Source organism: Ovis aries, chromosome 25 (genome assembly GCF_016772045.2).
Source record: "Ovis aries strain OAR_USU_Benz2616 breed Rambouillet chromosome 25, ARS-UI_Ramb_v3.0, whole genome shotgun sequence".
Classification (NCBI taxonomy): domain Eukaryota; kingdom Metazoa; phylum Chordata; class Mammalia; order Artiodactyla; family Bovidae; genus Ovis; species Ovis aries.
The window spans coordinates 37,124,929-37,142,010 of record NC_056078.1 but is presented as its reverse complement, the minus strand read 5'-3'; the positions used below and the strand labels follow the sequence as shown (position 1 = coordinate 37,142,010).

Below are 17,082 nucleotides of genomic sequence, written 5' to 3'. Positions count from 1 at the left end.
TGCAAAGAGTTGAGCTGGAGGAGAAGTTATGAGAGGAGGGCCTCTGACACTATAGCTGGATATCAAAAAGTTACTGGAACTTACCAGTAACTTTTCCACTGGGCACTGGATCAGGAGAATGATAAAGACATCATTTTCATCCCCTTTCTCACAATGCTCTCAACCTTTTGCTCCCAAAACTCTCTGTGATTAGATGAGGTCCATTCAACAGGGCTTTACACATTAGAATCCTATCTTTTCATTTCAATTTTTACCCATGGCACACTATGCCTTTAAGCCAAAACCACCAGTAGTTTTTTAATTATAGTTGATATAGAATATCATTTAAGTTAATAAAAGGATTTTTTAATTCAATGTACATTTTATCAAAAAATTAACTTGTTCTATTACTAAAAGTAGGGATTCAATAAATGCTGACTTATTCAATAAACGCTGACTAAATGAGTGAAGTTCACAACAGAAGTTCTTCATAGTTCTGAGAATTACAAAAGATGATTTAGAGTGTCTGCCCGCCACTCTCCAGCGTTTCCCTTTCATCCTGTTGCCAGGTAATTACCATGTCTAATAAGAGAAGTGTGCAAACAGTTTATTCTTTATAGTTATTAACCGTTGGTTTCACCTTTGAGATATCACAAGGCACAGTAGCCTAGGGGAAGCCATATAGTGGTGGCCCATTAAGGAAAGCTTTGCCCCTAGAGAAATATTGCTTAGCATCTCAACCAGGCAGCAGCTGTCAAGTCGAACATTCCCTGGGCACTGGCACTTGAACAAGCAACAAGGAATAGCAGGCTTCTTTTCTGGAAGCTCCAATGGAAACTATGTTGAGAAATGACATTTTTTGAATGCTAATAACCAAAGAAGAGATTTTGAAATCCAGATATTCACATGTAAATGTAGAAATTCACATAAAAAGTATATATCTGCAGAATACATATATGAAAAGGTACATAACTGAACTCATGTAAAGAGAGGAAAATCAGAATAGGGCCATGTTAAATTTCAGGAGTACATCCTAAACACAAACGTTCAAGAAAAATAAGATTTGTTGCTAACTTGCTGGGGTACAGATTAGCAAAATGTTCCAAAATTTTAATCACCCTACTCTTAGATGAAGACTAATACTTCTAGGGGTTCCCATAATTAACTGTAAAAGTTCAAAATGATATAATCACCAGAGCATGTCACTGGTATAATTGTTAACAACATATCAGAAAACAGACACTAAAGAGAAGCAATTGGAAACAAGAGAAATAGCCGCAAATGAATACTATACAGTCACTGAAGAGAATAAAATCAAGGTATAAGAAGCATCCATAATATGAATTCACTTGTGTAAATGAGGGAAATGTAGTAAACAGATATATATCTAAGTGTATGTATGTGTTTATATATGAACATATTTAGTTCTGTGTGTGTATATACATATGTATAGATTTTGTATGTACTTGCCAAAGCCTTTGACTGTGTGGATCACAAACTCTGGAAAATTCTTCAAGAGATGGGAATACCAGACCACCTGACCTGACTCTTGAGATATCTGTATGCAGGTCAGGAAGCAACAGTTAGAACTGGACATGGAACAACAGAATGGTTCCAAATAGGGAAAGGAGTATGTCAAGGCTGTATATCATCACCCTGCTTATTCAACTTATAAGCAGAGTTCATCACAAGAAATGCTGGGTTGGAGGAAGCACAAGCTGGAATCAAGATTACTAAGAGAAATATCAATAGCCTCAGATATGCAGACGACACCACCCTTTTGGCAGAAAGTGAAGAACTAAAGAGCCTGTTGATGAAAGTGAAAGAGGAGAGTGAGAAAATTGGCCTAAAGCTCAACATTCAGAAAACTAAGATCATGGCATCTTGTCCCATCATTTCATGTCAAATAGATGGGGAAACAATGAAAACAGTGACAGACTTTATTTTTTTGAATTACAAAATCACTGCAGATGGTGACTGCAGCCATGAAATCAAAAGACGCTTACTCCTTGGAAGGAAAGTTATGACCAACCTAGACAGCATATTAAAAAGCAGAGATATTACTTTGCCAGCAAAGGTCTGAATAGTCAAGGCTATGGTTTTTCTAGTAGTCATGTATGGATGTGAGAGTTGGACTATATAGAAAGCTGAGCACTGAAGAATCGATGCTTTTGAACTGTGGTGTTGGAGAAGACTCTTAAGAGTCCCTTGGACTGCAAGGAGATCCAACCAGTCCATCCTAAAGGAAATCAATCCTGAATATTCATTGGAAGGACTGGTGCTGAAGCTGAAACTCCAATACTTTGGCCACCTCATGTGAAGAGCTGACTCATTTGAAAAGACCCTGATGCTGGGAAAGATTGTAGGCAGGTGGAGAAGGGGACGACAGAGGATGAGATGATTGGATGGCATCACCAACTCAATAGACATGAGTTTGAGTAAACTATGGGAGTTGGTGATGGACAGGGAGGCCTGGTGTGCTACAGTCCATGGGGTCACAAAGAGTCAGACACAACTGAGCAGCTGAAACGACCTGACTGATACATGTGTTTCTGTGTGTGCACACAACCACATAGGATACAGATGAGGGGAAAAAAAAACAAACTATTAAGGTGTTATCCTTGGGAAAAACTATATTGGTGGGTATGGGCTATGAAAACTAGGAAAATTGTCAAGGTTATATAACTTTATGTTCAAAATCTCTATTTTTAAGTACTCCAAAATAAACTGTAGCGTGTTAATAATGACCACATCTTGAATCAAAATATGAATTCTACAAAATGGGCTTAAGAGAAGCTATTAAGAGTTCTTGCAAAACTGTTGAGCTGACATAGAACAAAAAGAAGATACAGAGATAAGGTGGAAAAGGTGGTTGTTTTCAGCAACCCCAAAATTACAAAACTACAAAATATGACGGGAGTACTTTCACATGTACTTCTTTGCTGACTAATTAAACTTGTTTATCATAAATCATCCATGGAAAATTGAACTGAATCAATATGCTATTGAAAGGTAAATAACATCCTGAATTTCTACCTGATTTTCAAATTCTATAAAAGATCTAATAGGAATTTTTTTCTCCCAACTTCTAAAAAATTGCTTTATAAGACAAACTCAGGTGCCGAGAAGGCTCAGCTATAGACAGAGGTGAAAGTATCTGGAGACATCTGTGGCAAACTGAAAGGGGTAACTTCTGTGCTGTTTCTATAGAGGGCTGTCAGTAGAGCCCTCTGTAGAGGGCCAGTGTTTCTAGCAAGGTCAAGAGTTTCTAGAGAACTTTCCAAATCATTAAAAGTTAGCAGCCTGTTCCTTTTTTAAAAATACAATTTATGTCAATCCTAATTCAAGTTTGGGGCTGTTAGTTCAGAGCCTCTGCCTAGATTGAGACTTTTGATGATGAGAGCTAGAGGGCCTTATTCAAAATCTGGCAAAAAAAAAAAAAAAAAAAAAAAGGCTTGAATAGAATCAACCTCTTACTTGTTCTCCTTATTCATAACATTCATAATAGATATTAAGTTTTACATCTTTTCTTTTAAATGCTTAGATTGCTGTTATACTATACAGTTGCTTCCAATGATACTATTTTGGTCCATTAAAACAAATTTGCCTCCAAAATTTATTATTGTGGCTCTTTCTCTTGTAGCCTTTTTGTGAATTATTTTCATTTCAGTGGCTGCATTTAGCCTAAGATGCAGGTTTAAATTGCTGGTATCCCTATCCAAGGTTGGTTGAGACAAGAGGGAACACAAAAAACCTAATAACTTGGCAATCATTCAAACTAATATTCCATATATATTGATTGAGATGAATTTATAGACAGATTCTATTTTTCAGTTCTAACAAATAAAGAGCTTAAAAATCATCATTCCTGTCCTTAAAATAAGAAAGAAAAAAAAAAAGCTGAACACACAAAATCAATGCCTATTCTTATATCCATCAGAGTGCAGGGCAAAACAGCATTCCAAAATCTGGACAGAGAAATTCATGCAGAGAATCAGTCAAGATCAGCTTAAGACTGGCTGGGACATGGGATCCTTCACTGCCTGTTGCTTGAGGTGATGTAGCAACACAAATGATCTAAGGGACTAAAAATAACTGCATGCATGGGCAGTTGGGGCAAATTATGAATAATATATAAAACACCAAAACCCAATGTCCACTTCTGAGATGCCCAGAATAAAAGCAGGATACCACGCATGATCTCTGCATGAGCACCACCAAGGGGATGGGCAGAGCACCTAAGCTCACCTCTGGACCCACTCCCTGCCCTTACCCCATGTAAGGAGCCAGCTCACTCCACCTCAGGCAGCGAGCAAGGGAACCTGTCACTTGTTTTCACTCCCTCCTGTGGTAGCACAAATCCTCATAAAACACTGTCTGAATCTCCTCTGGCCTCTTATCAATTTCTATTGATTAAAGAGGCCAAGAACCCTTGTCAGACATCAGCCTAAAAGGCCAAGCTAGCTGCATTAATGAGAGCTTTCAATTAGGGAAGGATACAAAATTAAATATTTTTGCTGACTCTAATATGAATTCCATGTACTATATGTTCATGCCACCATTTGGAAGGAAAGAGAAAGCTTGACTGATAGAAATTCTCTCATAAAACATACAGATATTATTCTGGCTCTTTTAGAAGCAGTGCAACTCCTGACCCAGGTGGCAGTCATCAACTGTAGGGGCCATTAGGGATGGACCTAATGTGAGCCAAGGGAACACCAAAGCTGATCACAGACTGCAAAAAGGCAGCCCAACTTCAGGAACCTGAACAAGGTATGGCTCTAGTGACTGGCCCCCTGACCTCCCTAGCCTTCCCCAGTATTCCCCACAGGAACAGGAAAATGCTGAGAAATGGGGCTATGAGAAGGGAAACACAGACTGGTATAGAAAGAAGGATAACATTCTGACCCCTGAGGCCCAACGATGAAAACTCAATAAGAGCTTGCACGATGCCACCCACTTTAGGAGGGATGCACTGTGGGGCTTGATGCCAAAGACTCTTTTAGGAAAGGGGTTTAAAAGAACTAATACAAGTAATGCTTTCTATGATTTATGTGCCTGTTATAACTCACAGACCCATCTAATCCCCTCTTCGTTACTCAGGCCAGTTCAATACCAATGGACATACCCAGGTAAAGACTGGGCAGTTAGATTTCATCCAAATGCCCCCACAATCAGGATATAAGTAGCTTTTGGCATTTGCTATTACTTTCACAGGATGGGTTGAAGCTTTCCCCACCTGTTCTGAAAAGGCTGTTGAAGTCTGTAAGTTCCTTTTGAAAGAAAGAATCCCTTAGTGTGGATTTCCAAAGTCCCTCTGGAGGAGGGACTCTCTTTCATGGCCAGAATTACACATGAGCTTACCGTGGCCCTAGGGATAGCCAACAAGCTACATACCTCTTGCATCCCTAGTCTTCAGGGAAGGTGGAGAAAATGAATCATACATTAAAGAAAACCTTAGCAAAGCTCTGCCAAGAGAATCATGAACCCTGGAACAACTAGCTTTCTATGGCACTCCCCCTGGTCCAGGTAGTCCTCAGCAGTGGTCTGAAGCTTAGCCCATTTGCAGTTGCCTATGACAGGCCTTTTCTTACTACTGACATTCTTCTAGATGATGAGGTGAGACAGACCTGAGATACATTAGTAATCGAGGACCAGTTCAGAAGCAATCCAGGACTGCGCCCACAAGGCACAGCCAGCTCCCACTAAAAATATAATGGAAGGGGGCAGTTTCTTCACAAATTAACCATGAGGACCAAGTTCTTCTTAAAATCTGAGAAAGACGGGTCCCCTGAAGACCAATTATTGCCAAAATGGAAGGGCCCCTATAAAGGAATAGAAGCAACTCCAGCTGCATCAAACTGCAAGGGATATATCTATTGACAGCTGGGTACATTTGTCCAACCTAAAGCTTTTGCCTCCAAAGACCAGGCCGGTTACAAAAGCAGAACAACCCATCTGTGAGCCAGTGAAAAATCTGAGATAAACCCACCCAAAAGACAGGCACCATCTACAGCTAAGAAAAATGCTGGTTTGACTTCTGTGTGCCAATCTTGCCGCTGTGCTCTGGTTTGCTCAGCCCTTCTTGCCAGGGAAGCAGCTCTCTGCGCTTGGTTTAAGGGAAATGCTCCACCACAGAAAAGCTCCTCCTATCGACTGTCCATATTACTAGTCCTGCTAACTAGGGAAGAATGGCAAGAAACTCATTTGTCAGGATGGCCTATAAATGGATTGATAATGTCCACTTCATATAGTGCACTATAGGGCTAGAAGGATTTTTATCTATAACAGGATCACTCTGGCTCACCACCAAACCCAAAGAGCACTAGGAAGGATCTTCACAGGGCAGGGCTGGTGATATTCTGGCAGCTCCAAGGGAAGGCTTTTCCTGTCATGAAATGACACTGAAAAATCTCACCATACAGCTTGATTATATGATGAAAAAGACAGAGCAGGCCTTGACAGGACTTAAGACCTCTCTTGCTTCTTTTGACTACTGTGGTCCTTGACAGTCATCTGGCCCTAGATTACCTCCTGGCAGAACAAGGTAGAGCTTGTATAATAACTAACACTTCCTGCACCTGGACCAATGCTACAGGACAGGTAGAAGTTTGCATTAAGGGAATAAAGGGAATCCCTTGGTGGTCCAGTGGTAAGAACTCCATGCCTCCCCTGCCATGGCCCTCGGGTTCAATCCCTGATCAGGGAACTAAAATCCCACAAGCTGTCTTGTACGCATCCAAACAAAGGAAGTATACACCCAAGCAGAATGGCTTCACAACTTTGGCAAGGATGATATTGCCTCTACTGTCTGGTCAACAGTGGAGCCATTATCATCTAGGCTGTTTAGTGTCGGTTGTTATTCTCCTTCTTGACCCTTGTTTGTTTAACCTTTTCTTTAAGCTTCTATCTTCTAGGCTCCAACAGTTTCAAGTAAGGGTCATGATGTCTCAGAGAATTCAACCTATTCCAGTGGAGGGTATCCCAGGCCCCTAGAGGTCTTTGGAACAGTCAGCAAAGGAATTATATGCCTCTTGGGTGGACGAGGGTCTGTGGCCCCTTTCCAACAGGAAGAAGTTTCAGAGGAGACCTTCAGCCTCTTAACCCTTAAGAAAAAGAGCTGTCGAATCACTTAAGGCAGGAAATAAGACTGGCTGGGTCCTGGGACACTTTGCTGAAGTGTTTGAACCTGGACAAACATTTCCTCCAGCAACAAAATACAAAGAATCTAAAAGAGACTAAAAATAACTACATACATGCAAACCACTTCAGCATTTATGCCTTGAAACCTCATGAACAGTATGAAAAGGCAAAAAGATATGACACTGAAAGATGAACCTCCCACCACACACACACACACACACACACACACACACACACACACACACACACACATACCACACGTTAGTAGGTGTCCAATATGCTACTGGAGAAAAGCAGAGGAATAGCTCCAAAAACAATGAAGAGGATGAACCACAGCAGAAGTGATGACCAGTTGTGAATGTGTCTGGTGGTGAAAATAAAGTCCAGTCCAATATGGAAATAAAGTTCCATATTGCATAGGAACCTGGGTTGTTAGGTCCAAGAATCAAGGTAAATTGGAAGTGGTCAAACAGGAGATAGCAAGAGTGAAAACTGACATTTTAGAAATCAGTGAATTAAAATGGACCAGAATGGGTGAATTTAATACAAATTACCATTTCATCTACAACTGTGCACAAGAATCCTGTAGAAGAAATGTAGTAGCCCTCACAGACAACAAAACAGTCTGAAATGCAGTACTTGGGTGCAATCTCAAAAACGACAGGATGAGCTTGATTCATTTCCAAGGCCAACCATTCATCATCATAGTAATCCAAGTCTATGGCCCAGCCACTAATGCTGAAGAAGCTGAAGTTGAACAGCTCTATGAAGACCCACAAGACCTTCTAGAACTAAAACCAAAAAAGATGTCCTTTTCATCATAGGGGACTGAAATGAAAAAGTAGGAAGTCAAGGGATACCTGGAATAACAGGCAAGTTTGGCCTTAGAGCACAAAATGAAGCAGGGCAAAGGCTAACAGAGTTTTCCCAAGAGAACTCACAGATCATTGCAAACACCCTCTTGCAACGACACCAGAGATGACTCTACACATGGACATCACAGATGGTCAATACCAAAATCAGATTGATTATATTCCTTGCAGCTGAAAATGGAGAAGCTCTACTTTGCCAGGAAAAAAAAAAAAAAAAAAACAAGACTGGGAGCTAACTGTGGCTCAAAGCATGAGCTCCTTATTGTGAAATTCAGACAAATTGAAAAAGATAAGGAAAATCATCAGGCCATTCAGGTATGACCTAAATAAAATCCTTATGATTATACAGTAGAAATGACAAATAGATTGAAGGAATTAGATCTAGAGTGCCTGAAGAACTATGGACAAAGGTCCATAACACTGTACAGGAGACGGTAACCAAAACCATCCCCAAGGAAAAGAAATGCAACAAGGCAAAATGGTTGCCTGAGGAGGACTTACAAATAGCTAAGAAAAGAAGAGAAGTGAAAGGTAAAAAAAAAAAAAAAAAAAAAGAGCGGAAGGGTACCCATCTGAATCCCAAGTTCCAAAGAATAGCAAGGAAACATAAGAAAGCCTTCTTAAGTGAACAATGCAAAGAAATTGAGGAGAACAACAGAATGGGAAAGACTAGAGATCTCTTCAAGAAAATTAGAGGTACCAAGCGAACATTTGATGTGAAAAGAGCACAATAAAGGACAGAAATAGTAAGGACCTAACAGAAGCAGAAGAGGTGGCAAGAATACACAGAAGAGCTGTACAAAACAGGTCTTAATGACCAGATAACCACAATGGTGTGGTCACTTACCTAGAGTCACACATCTTAGAGTATAAAGTCAAGTGGGTCTTAGGAAGTGTTACTACAAACAAAGCTAGTGGAGATGATGGAATTCCAATTAAGCTACTTCAAATCCTAAAAGAAGATGCTTTGGAAAGTGCTACACTCAATATGTCAGCAAATTTGGGAAACTCAGCAGTGGTCACAGGATTGGAAAAGGTCTGTTTTCATTCAGTTCCCAAAGGGCAATGCCAAAGAATGTTCAAACTGCCCCAAAGTTGCACTCATTTCATATGCTAACAAAGTCATACTCAAAATCCTTTAGGCTAGGCTTCAACTGTACATGAACCAACAACTTCCAGATGTACAAGCTGGATTTAGAAAAGGCAGAGGAACCAGAGATCAAATTGCCAACATCTATTTGAAAAAGCAAACCGATTCCAGAGACACATCTATTTCTGCTCACTGACTATGCTAAAGACTTTGACTGTGTGAATCACAACTTTGGATAATTCTTAAAGAAATAGTAATACCAGACCACGTGACTTGCCTCCTGAGAAACCTGTTTTTTGGGTCAAGAAGCAACAGTTAGAACTGGATATGGAACAACAGACTGGTTCCAAATTGGGAAAGGAGTATGCCAAGCTTGTATATCGTCACCTTGCTTATTTAAAATATGTGCAGAGGACATCATGTGAAAAGTACATCATGTGAAATGCCAGGCTGGATGCTCACAAGCTGGAATCAAGATTGCCGAGAAAAATATCAATAACCTCAGATATGCAGAGGACAGCACCATTCTGGCAGAAAGCAAAGAAGAACTTAAGAGCGTTTTGATGAAGGTGAAAGAGGAGAGTGAAAAGGCTGGCTTAAAACTCAACATTCAAGAAACTAAGATCATGGCATCTGGTCCCATCACTTCATGGCAAATAGATGGGGAAATGGAAACAGTGACAGATTTTATTTTCTTGGGCTTCAAAATCACTGTGGATGGTGGCAGCAGCCATGAAGTTATAAAAGACCCTTGCTTCTTGGGAGAAAATCTATGACAAAACTAGACAGTGTATGAAAAAGCTCTATGTCACTTTGCCAACAAATGTCCATATAATCAGAGCTATGCTTTTTCCAGCAGTCATGCACCAATGTGAGAAATGGACCACAAAGAAGGCTGAGCACTGAAGAACTGATGTTTTGGAACTGTGGTACTGGAGAAGACTCTTGAGAGTCCTTGGGCAGGAAGCCAGTCAAACCAGTCAATCCTAAAGGAAATCAACCCTGAATATTCATTGGAAGGTCTGTTGCTGAAGTTCTAGTACTTTGGCCACTTGAAGGGAAGAACTGACTCATTGGGAAAGACCCTGATGCTGGAAAGATTGAAGGCAGGAGGGAAAGAAAGAGACAGAAGATGAAATACTTGGATAGTATCATTGACTCAACGGACATGAGTTTGGGTGAACTCTGGGAGACAGTGAAGGACATGGTGTGCAGCAGGCCACAGGGTTGCAAAGAGTCCCATACAACTGAGCTACTGAACAACAACATTGCAGAGCTGGAGCAAGTTAGGAACAACCACATAGAAAAACACCAAAACCCCACTGCTGCTTCTGAGATGCCCAGGATAACAGCAGGATACTAGGCGTGAGCCCTGCATACAGCAGCACCAAGTGCCCACCTAAGCCACCCTTCTGGCCTGACCCTGGACCCACCCCATACTTGCCCCATGTGAGGAACCAGTTCACCCCTGTCCCCTCCCCCTCAGGGGGTGAGCAAGGGAAGCCAAGAACTCTGATTAGTAATAAGCTTACCTGTGGGAGAATCTGCCAGAAACATTAACTGGGTAGGGACACTTAAGTGGCAAGTTTAATAATTTTTGGAAACTTGCATGTAGACTAGAGGGAAAGTAAAAATTATCTGAGGGCTGAAGTTAGGGACTGCTCTCATGCTTTTATGAGTTCAATCTCCAGGACCAAACCAGATTCTCACAACAAAGAACCAAAAAGAAAAAAACAGAAAAAAAAAAACAAAAAACCCTCATATCTCTGATGAGAAAAGGAGAAAATAACCATTCAGAAATGCGTGCAGAGTGCTCCCCATTATAAACTGTCTACTTTTCTGTGAAAAGAGACTCAACCAGAGCCTGATCTCACCTACAGGAAGATATTTTCCCTCAAGAAATGATTGAAGGTGAAAAGACAAACCATTTGCAGTAGAGTTCCAAATAATTTATGTGGATACTCTGCCTTCACAAGGGTGAGCACAACTCTCCAATCCTTAAGTGTAGTCTACACATGATTGCTGCCTTCCACACAGAACTCTGTAGAAAGTGAGGGGCAAGAAGGATTAACATCACAGTGGAAATGTCTGACATTTACCACTGCATATGACAAAAGAAATCGTCAACAGTGACGAATTGGGACTTCACTGATGGTCCAGTGGTTGGGAATCCACCTTCCAATGCAGGGGATGCAGGTTTGATCCCTGGTCAGGGAACTAAGATTCCACATAACATGGGGCAACTAAGCCTGTAAGCTGTAACTATTGAGCCCAAGCCCACATGCCACAATGAGAGATCCTGCATGTCATCACTAAGACCCAGAACAGCCAAATAAATACGGAAATATTTTTAAAGTGACAAAGTATATTGATAGTATGCACTTTTGATAGGATGTGAAGAAATTGGCACTTTACCTTATTGTCTTTCTCACAAAACCTCGTAATTCCAATCTAATCTTGAGAAAAACATTGAAAATATCCCAGTAAAGGAGCATCCTAAAAAAATACTTGACTTAAAAGCTATCAACCTCATTAAAATAAGAGAACTCTGACAAAATGTTACAGCCAAGAGGAAGTTAAAGATATGACAAGTAAATGTAATATGGTGTCCTGCACTGGGTCTTGGAACAGAAACAGCAATTAAGTAAAAACTAAGGACTTGTGAATAACCATGGATTTGAGATAATAATATACATAGTATGAGTTCATTAGTTGAACACATGTCCCACATCAATGTACAATGTTAATAATAGGGGAACTGGGGTACAGTGTATATTGAAAATTTCTCTAACTTTGCAACTTTTCAGTACATCTAAAACCATCCTAAAAAATAAAGTCCACTTATTTTTTTTTAATTTAAGCAAAATCTACACAACAATAATAATAATACTAATAATAATTAGTAATTTAGAGACAAAGGCAGTATTCATTTTTCCTTTAGTTTCCTGAGTAGCTCAGCTGTAGGCAAGGTGTAAAACCCACTTAGTCAGCCAGAGTCTGCACAACTCTCCTTAAGGGCAGCTTAACTGACCAGGATGATCGCCTTTGACGTTTTATACTTGTGCCTACAGCATTTGTTATATGGTTCCTTCCAAAATGTATACAGTTCCTCCCTGAGAGGAGTTAAAATGGGCAAAATTTTATCTCATCCATCTGATGGTGTCCCCAGTGAAGTTCAAGTGCCCAGGCCAGCGGCATGCCTGGCTCTCCAATCTTAACATTTCTATACAATGTTACAAAATATGGCAGTTGATTCTATGCTTTTTTCCCTGTACTTAGATCTTGACTTCCTGTGTATATATGTATGCTTTCTTAAAACTCCATTTGTACAAATGTACAAAATGTCTCTTTAATCATGAAAGAGAAGATGGCAAAGACCAGTCACTGATCCTTTCAGCATGAACTCAACTGGTTTTCTTTCAGAAGCCCACTTAGACACCAGGCAGTACCATATTTCTCGGGGAAGCACCCATCCTGACTGGCTTCTCTGAAAGCCTTCCTTGTGGAGATGCCACCGGGTGCTGAGGATGCCCGCCGCTGTTTGCACCATCACCTGTCTTGCTCCTAGCATGCTGTTAGTGGTGCCCTGAAATTGACAGGCCTGTCAGCTGAAGTAGAAACATATCAAAAGTCGAGGAAGATACGCTGTTTCCAGGTTTGTCCCCTTCAAGCAGTTGGAGTTAGAAGGTTAAGTGAAAGCGGTGTCTGTGTTGGAAAGCAATGTTGACAGCACTGATAATCGCCTGGTCTGGGATCCCAGGCAACAAAGACAGGAAGGAGGATATCGTTAAATGGTTTCTGCAGTTTTCAAGGTCTTGTCTCCACCTGGCTCTCAGCTCACCTAGGTCTGTATCAAAAAGTTCTTTATTGCAAACCTGACTTGTGAGCCCAGAAGATGGTTAGAGTAAGTGGTTATGACATATTTTAGAGTGAGGTTTCATCTGGATCTCTAAATGTGAGTAATTAAAAACAACTTGACAGTCGTGGTTATTTTAAGAATGTTCGCACCATGCACCAGAGCTGGAAGAACTGCAACAACTGCTGTCAAACGCTAACACATCCCGCTGAAGAGGAATAATAGAGCTAGACATCATTCCAGACACCCGGCACAGCGAGCGTGCCTCCCGACCCCCATCACCCACCCTCCACCATCTTGCCTCATCCAGACGCCTGGTTCAACTAGGGGAACTGAGAGCGCGCTTAGATCTTCCTCCTGCCAGGCTATCTCCCGCTGCTGCCTTCTGTAAACTCTAATAGCTCTGTTCACTATTGGCCGTAGGCCTTGGCACATTTGTTTGTGGCATTCTTCGATTAATATCTATCAATCACCTACAGTCATCAGTAAGCTCCTTGAAAGTAGGAACACCGTCATTTTCGGTGACCATTATATCCCTCGTCCTTATGAAATGTTTAATGCATATTTCAATCTGCAGGTGATTTATTAAGAATCTACAGCAAATCTGTATCTTAGAATTTGATATTAAATAAGAGATCAGGTTTTATACTAAAACTGTTGAAAATTAGCTTCAATTTACAGTTCAAAGAAATCACCTCTTCTGACCAACTCCTATCAAACTATCTGATGCACTTCAACTCAGTCTCAAGACTCAGTGTAAATGCCACCTATTTCAGGGAAGACTTTGCAGATTCCCCTCTTCAATTTTAGATGCCCTGTTCCATTACTTGATACTAATTTGACTTAATGTATCCACATTATTTAAAAAAGTGATGCTTACATATTTGTTTCTACCAATGGCCCATGTCAGTCATTTCAGTCATTCAGTCATGTCTGACTCTTTGCAAATCCACGAACTGGAGGACAGGAGGCCTCCCTGTCCATCACCAACTCCCGAGTTCACCCAAACTCATGTTCACTGAGTCGGTGATGCCATCCAACCATCTCATCCTCTATTGTCCCCTTCTCCTTCTGCCCTCAATCTTTCCCAGCATCAGGGTCTTTACAAATGAGTCAGGTCTTTGCATCAGATGGCCAAAGTATTGGAGTTTCAGCTTCAACATCAGTCCTGCCAATGAACACTCAGGACTGATCTCCTTTAGGATGGACTGGTTGGATCTCCTTGCAGTCCAAGGGACTCTTAAGAGTCTTCTCCAACACCACAGTTCAAAAGCATCAATTCTTCAGCACTCAGCTTTCTTTATAGTCCAACTCTCACATCCATACATGACGACTGGAAAAACCATAGCCTTGACTAGACGGATCTTTGTTGACAAAGTAATGTCTCTGCTTTTTAATATTCTGTCTAGGTTGGTCATAACTTTCCTTCCAAGGAGTAAGCATCTTTTAATTTCAATGCTGCAGTCACCATCTTCAGTGATTCTGGAGCCCCCCCAAAAATAAAGTCTGTCACTGTTTCCACTGTTTCCCCATTTTTTGCCATGAAGTAATGTGACTGGATGCCATGATCTTAGTTTTCTGAATGTTGAGCTTTAAGTCAACTTTTTCACTCTCCTCTTTCACTTTCATCAAGAGGCTTTTTAGTTCTTCTTCACTTTCTGCCACAAGGGTGGTATCATCTGCATATCTGAGGTTATTGATATTTCTCCCAGCAATCTCAATTCCAGCTTGTGCTTCTTCCAGTCCAGCATTTCTCATGATGTACTCTGCATAGAAGTTAAATAAGCAGGGTGACAATATACAGCCTTGATGTACTCCTTTTCCTATTTGGAACCAGTCTGTTGTTCCATGTCCAGTTTAACTGTTGCTTCCTGACCTGAATACATGTTTCTCAAGAGGCAGGTCAGGTGGTCTGGTATTCCCATCTCTTGAAAAATTTTCCACAGTTTATTGTGATCCTCACAGTCAAAGGCTTTGGCATGAGCTCCCGGAAATCATGCTCAATCTCTCCTGTTTGTATTTTTTTAAGCTCTCTGTGTAGTGTCTAGTATAGAAAAGTGTTCAAAATACATTACAGAATAAATGCATCTCTACAGCAATCATCAAAAAATTATCCAAAAAATATTGGTAGACTCTACCAATTATCAAAATGCTTCTCTCTTCCAGTTATCAATGCCAATTATCAAGGGCTTAAATTTTTATTATTCTCCTTTAGCATGCAAATATTGTCTTCCAGTTCTTTCTCACTGAATGTTATCTCCACAAACTTGTCTTTCCTAAGATGGGAATTGAAAATCTATGGGAAGGGGTATTCTTTGTTCCTTCATTTTTCACTCATGTATAGCTTTTTTTTTTTTCCTTGATTTTAAGAGAGGAGGATAGATCTTCTATCTTTTGATGACTTCTGTTTCTGATCCCTGGACTAGGTGCTGAGAAGTTTCACTCCCCTGACTGGTCTGGATGTTTTAACTCCAATCCCAGTTCTGTTTCTTTCTCTCTCTCTCTCTCTCACCAGGGACACAGGGAATGAGGTCAGATCCTCTCTCTGAGTCACAAGTGCTGCCTTTGTAAATGATGGTTTGTGGCTGAGTGCTTCCAAGGTACTGCCAGGTCTAGTTCTGCAGCTTGTGAGTCTAGTGTTGCCAGGGTATCATGCTGCTTCACCGGACTGGTGTTTCACATCTTGTTCAATGACTGTAAAGTGAAACCCTTCCCCATGAATGTTTAACGAACTCAAGGGAATGCCAGACACAGCCAATTCATTTGTTAAACATTACAATTTGCAAAGAATATCAAGTAGTTAACCTGGGCTCCAAGATAAAGACAAATTTGCCCGATATGGTAAGCAAAGTAAGAAATTTTCCCTCCTAAGGACTGCAGTGTGCCTGGGTTACCTGTCTCCATCCATGCAGTAGAAGTGAATGCCTGCAGTGGGGAGGCTGTGATTGAACTTCATGGCTAGGCTTTCTCAGTTTCCTAGTGGTCACACCTTGCAGCTTGACCTTAGACTCTGAACTTCTTCACCACTCTTGACATTTAGGAAAGATCATTTTCTGTCATGGAAGACTACCCCAAGCATTATAGGATATTTGTCAGCACCGTCTTGTCATAGATGCCTGTGCACTTCCCTCCCAAGTTGTAATACCCGAAGTGTTTCTCAACTTTGCCAAATGCTCCATGGAGGCAACAGCGCCCCCTATTGAGAACCACTGAGCTATTGAGATATGGGTTTCATTCTCAGCTACTCGCTAGCTGCCTGACTCAAGCTTTGAGTCCTAGATTCCTCTTCTGCACACTGTGGGTGTAAACTCTAAGGAGCTTCTGTTAGGACTAAATAAGGCTATGCATTTGTATTACTTAGCATGATTCTATGTCTGTACCCAGTACATGTTATTTGCTATGATTATTATTTTATTTATCATTTTTGTTATTATCATTGACACTGCTATTTCCTTATAGCTCTTTTCCAAAGGAAAAAAATATAGACCTACAAAAGAAAAATGCTTTTCCAAATTTTCTTTGGTACATTTGCATTTTAATATACATGCAGACTTTTCTTAGCCCTATGACAAGTTATTTCTTTCCCTAGGGTTACTTGTTATTTGACCAGCTGCTTAGATGTCCTATATGCTTCTTATATATCTTAAGCATAGCATTGTAAGAAAGCAATGTTCTTACACATTTCAATTTCTTTTTAAGGGATTAATGATATGTATTCTCTATTACTATTTTCTCCCATAACATATGTCATGAAAAATTGCTGTCAAACTGTTATTTGATTCTTATAATAAAATTACGAACGAGGGTATCAGCATATAATTCACCAAAGAGGAAATCTGACTAGAAATATATGCAGAGATTACATTACCCTCTCAAACAATGAAATTTAATTATAGAATATAATTTTCTCCTATTAAATTAGCAAAAAAAATCTTGACAAAGGTATAACAAAGTTGGTAGTGACCCATATTTTTTTCTAGAATGGAAATTGATATGTGCCTTTGGGAAGGCAACTTGTTCATGTTAGTCTAGTCTTGTTAAAGGGATCTTCTCAGAAATCCCTTGAGCCTAGCCGACAACGTGTAGAATGCTGTGGCTAGCATGCATAGGCTTTCTCAGCGCATCTTGCACTCTTTCTTCAA

General features: G+C 40.4%; 1 protein-coding gene across 4 annotated transcripts in view; it reads right to left on the bottom strand.

Moving 5' to 3' along the window:
- NRG3 (neuregulin 3) overlaps positions 1-17,082 on the bottom strand; it is a 1,235,273-nt gene that overhangs the window by 12,810 nt on the left and 1,205,381 nt on the right. The gene's annotated exons all lie outside the window — the stretch shown is intronic.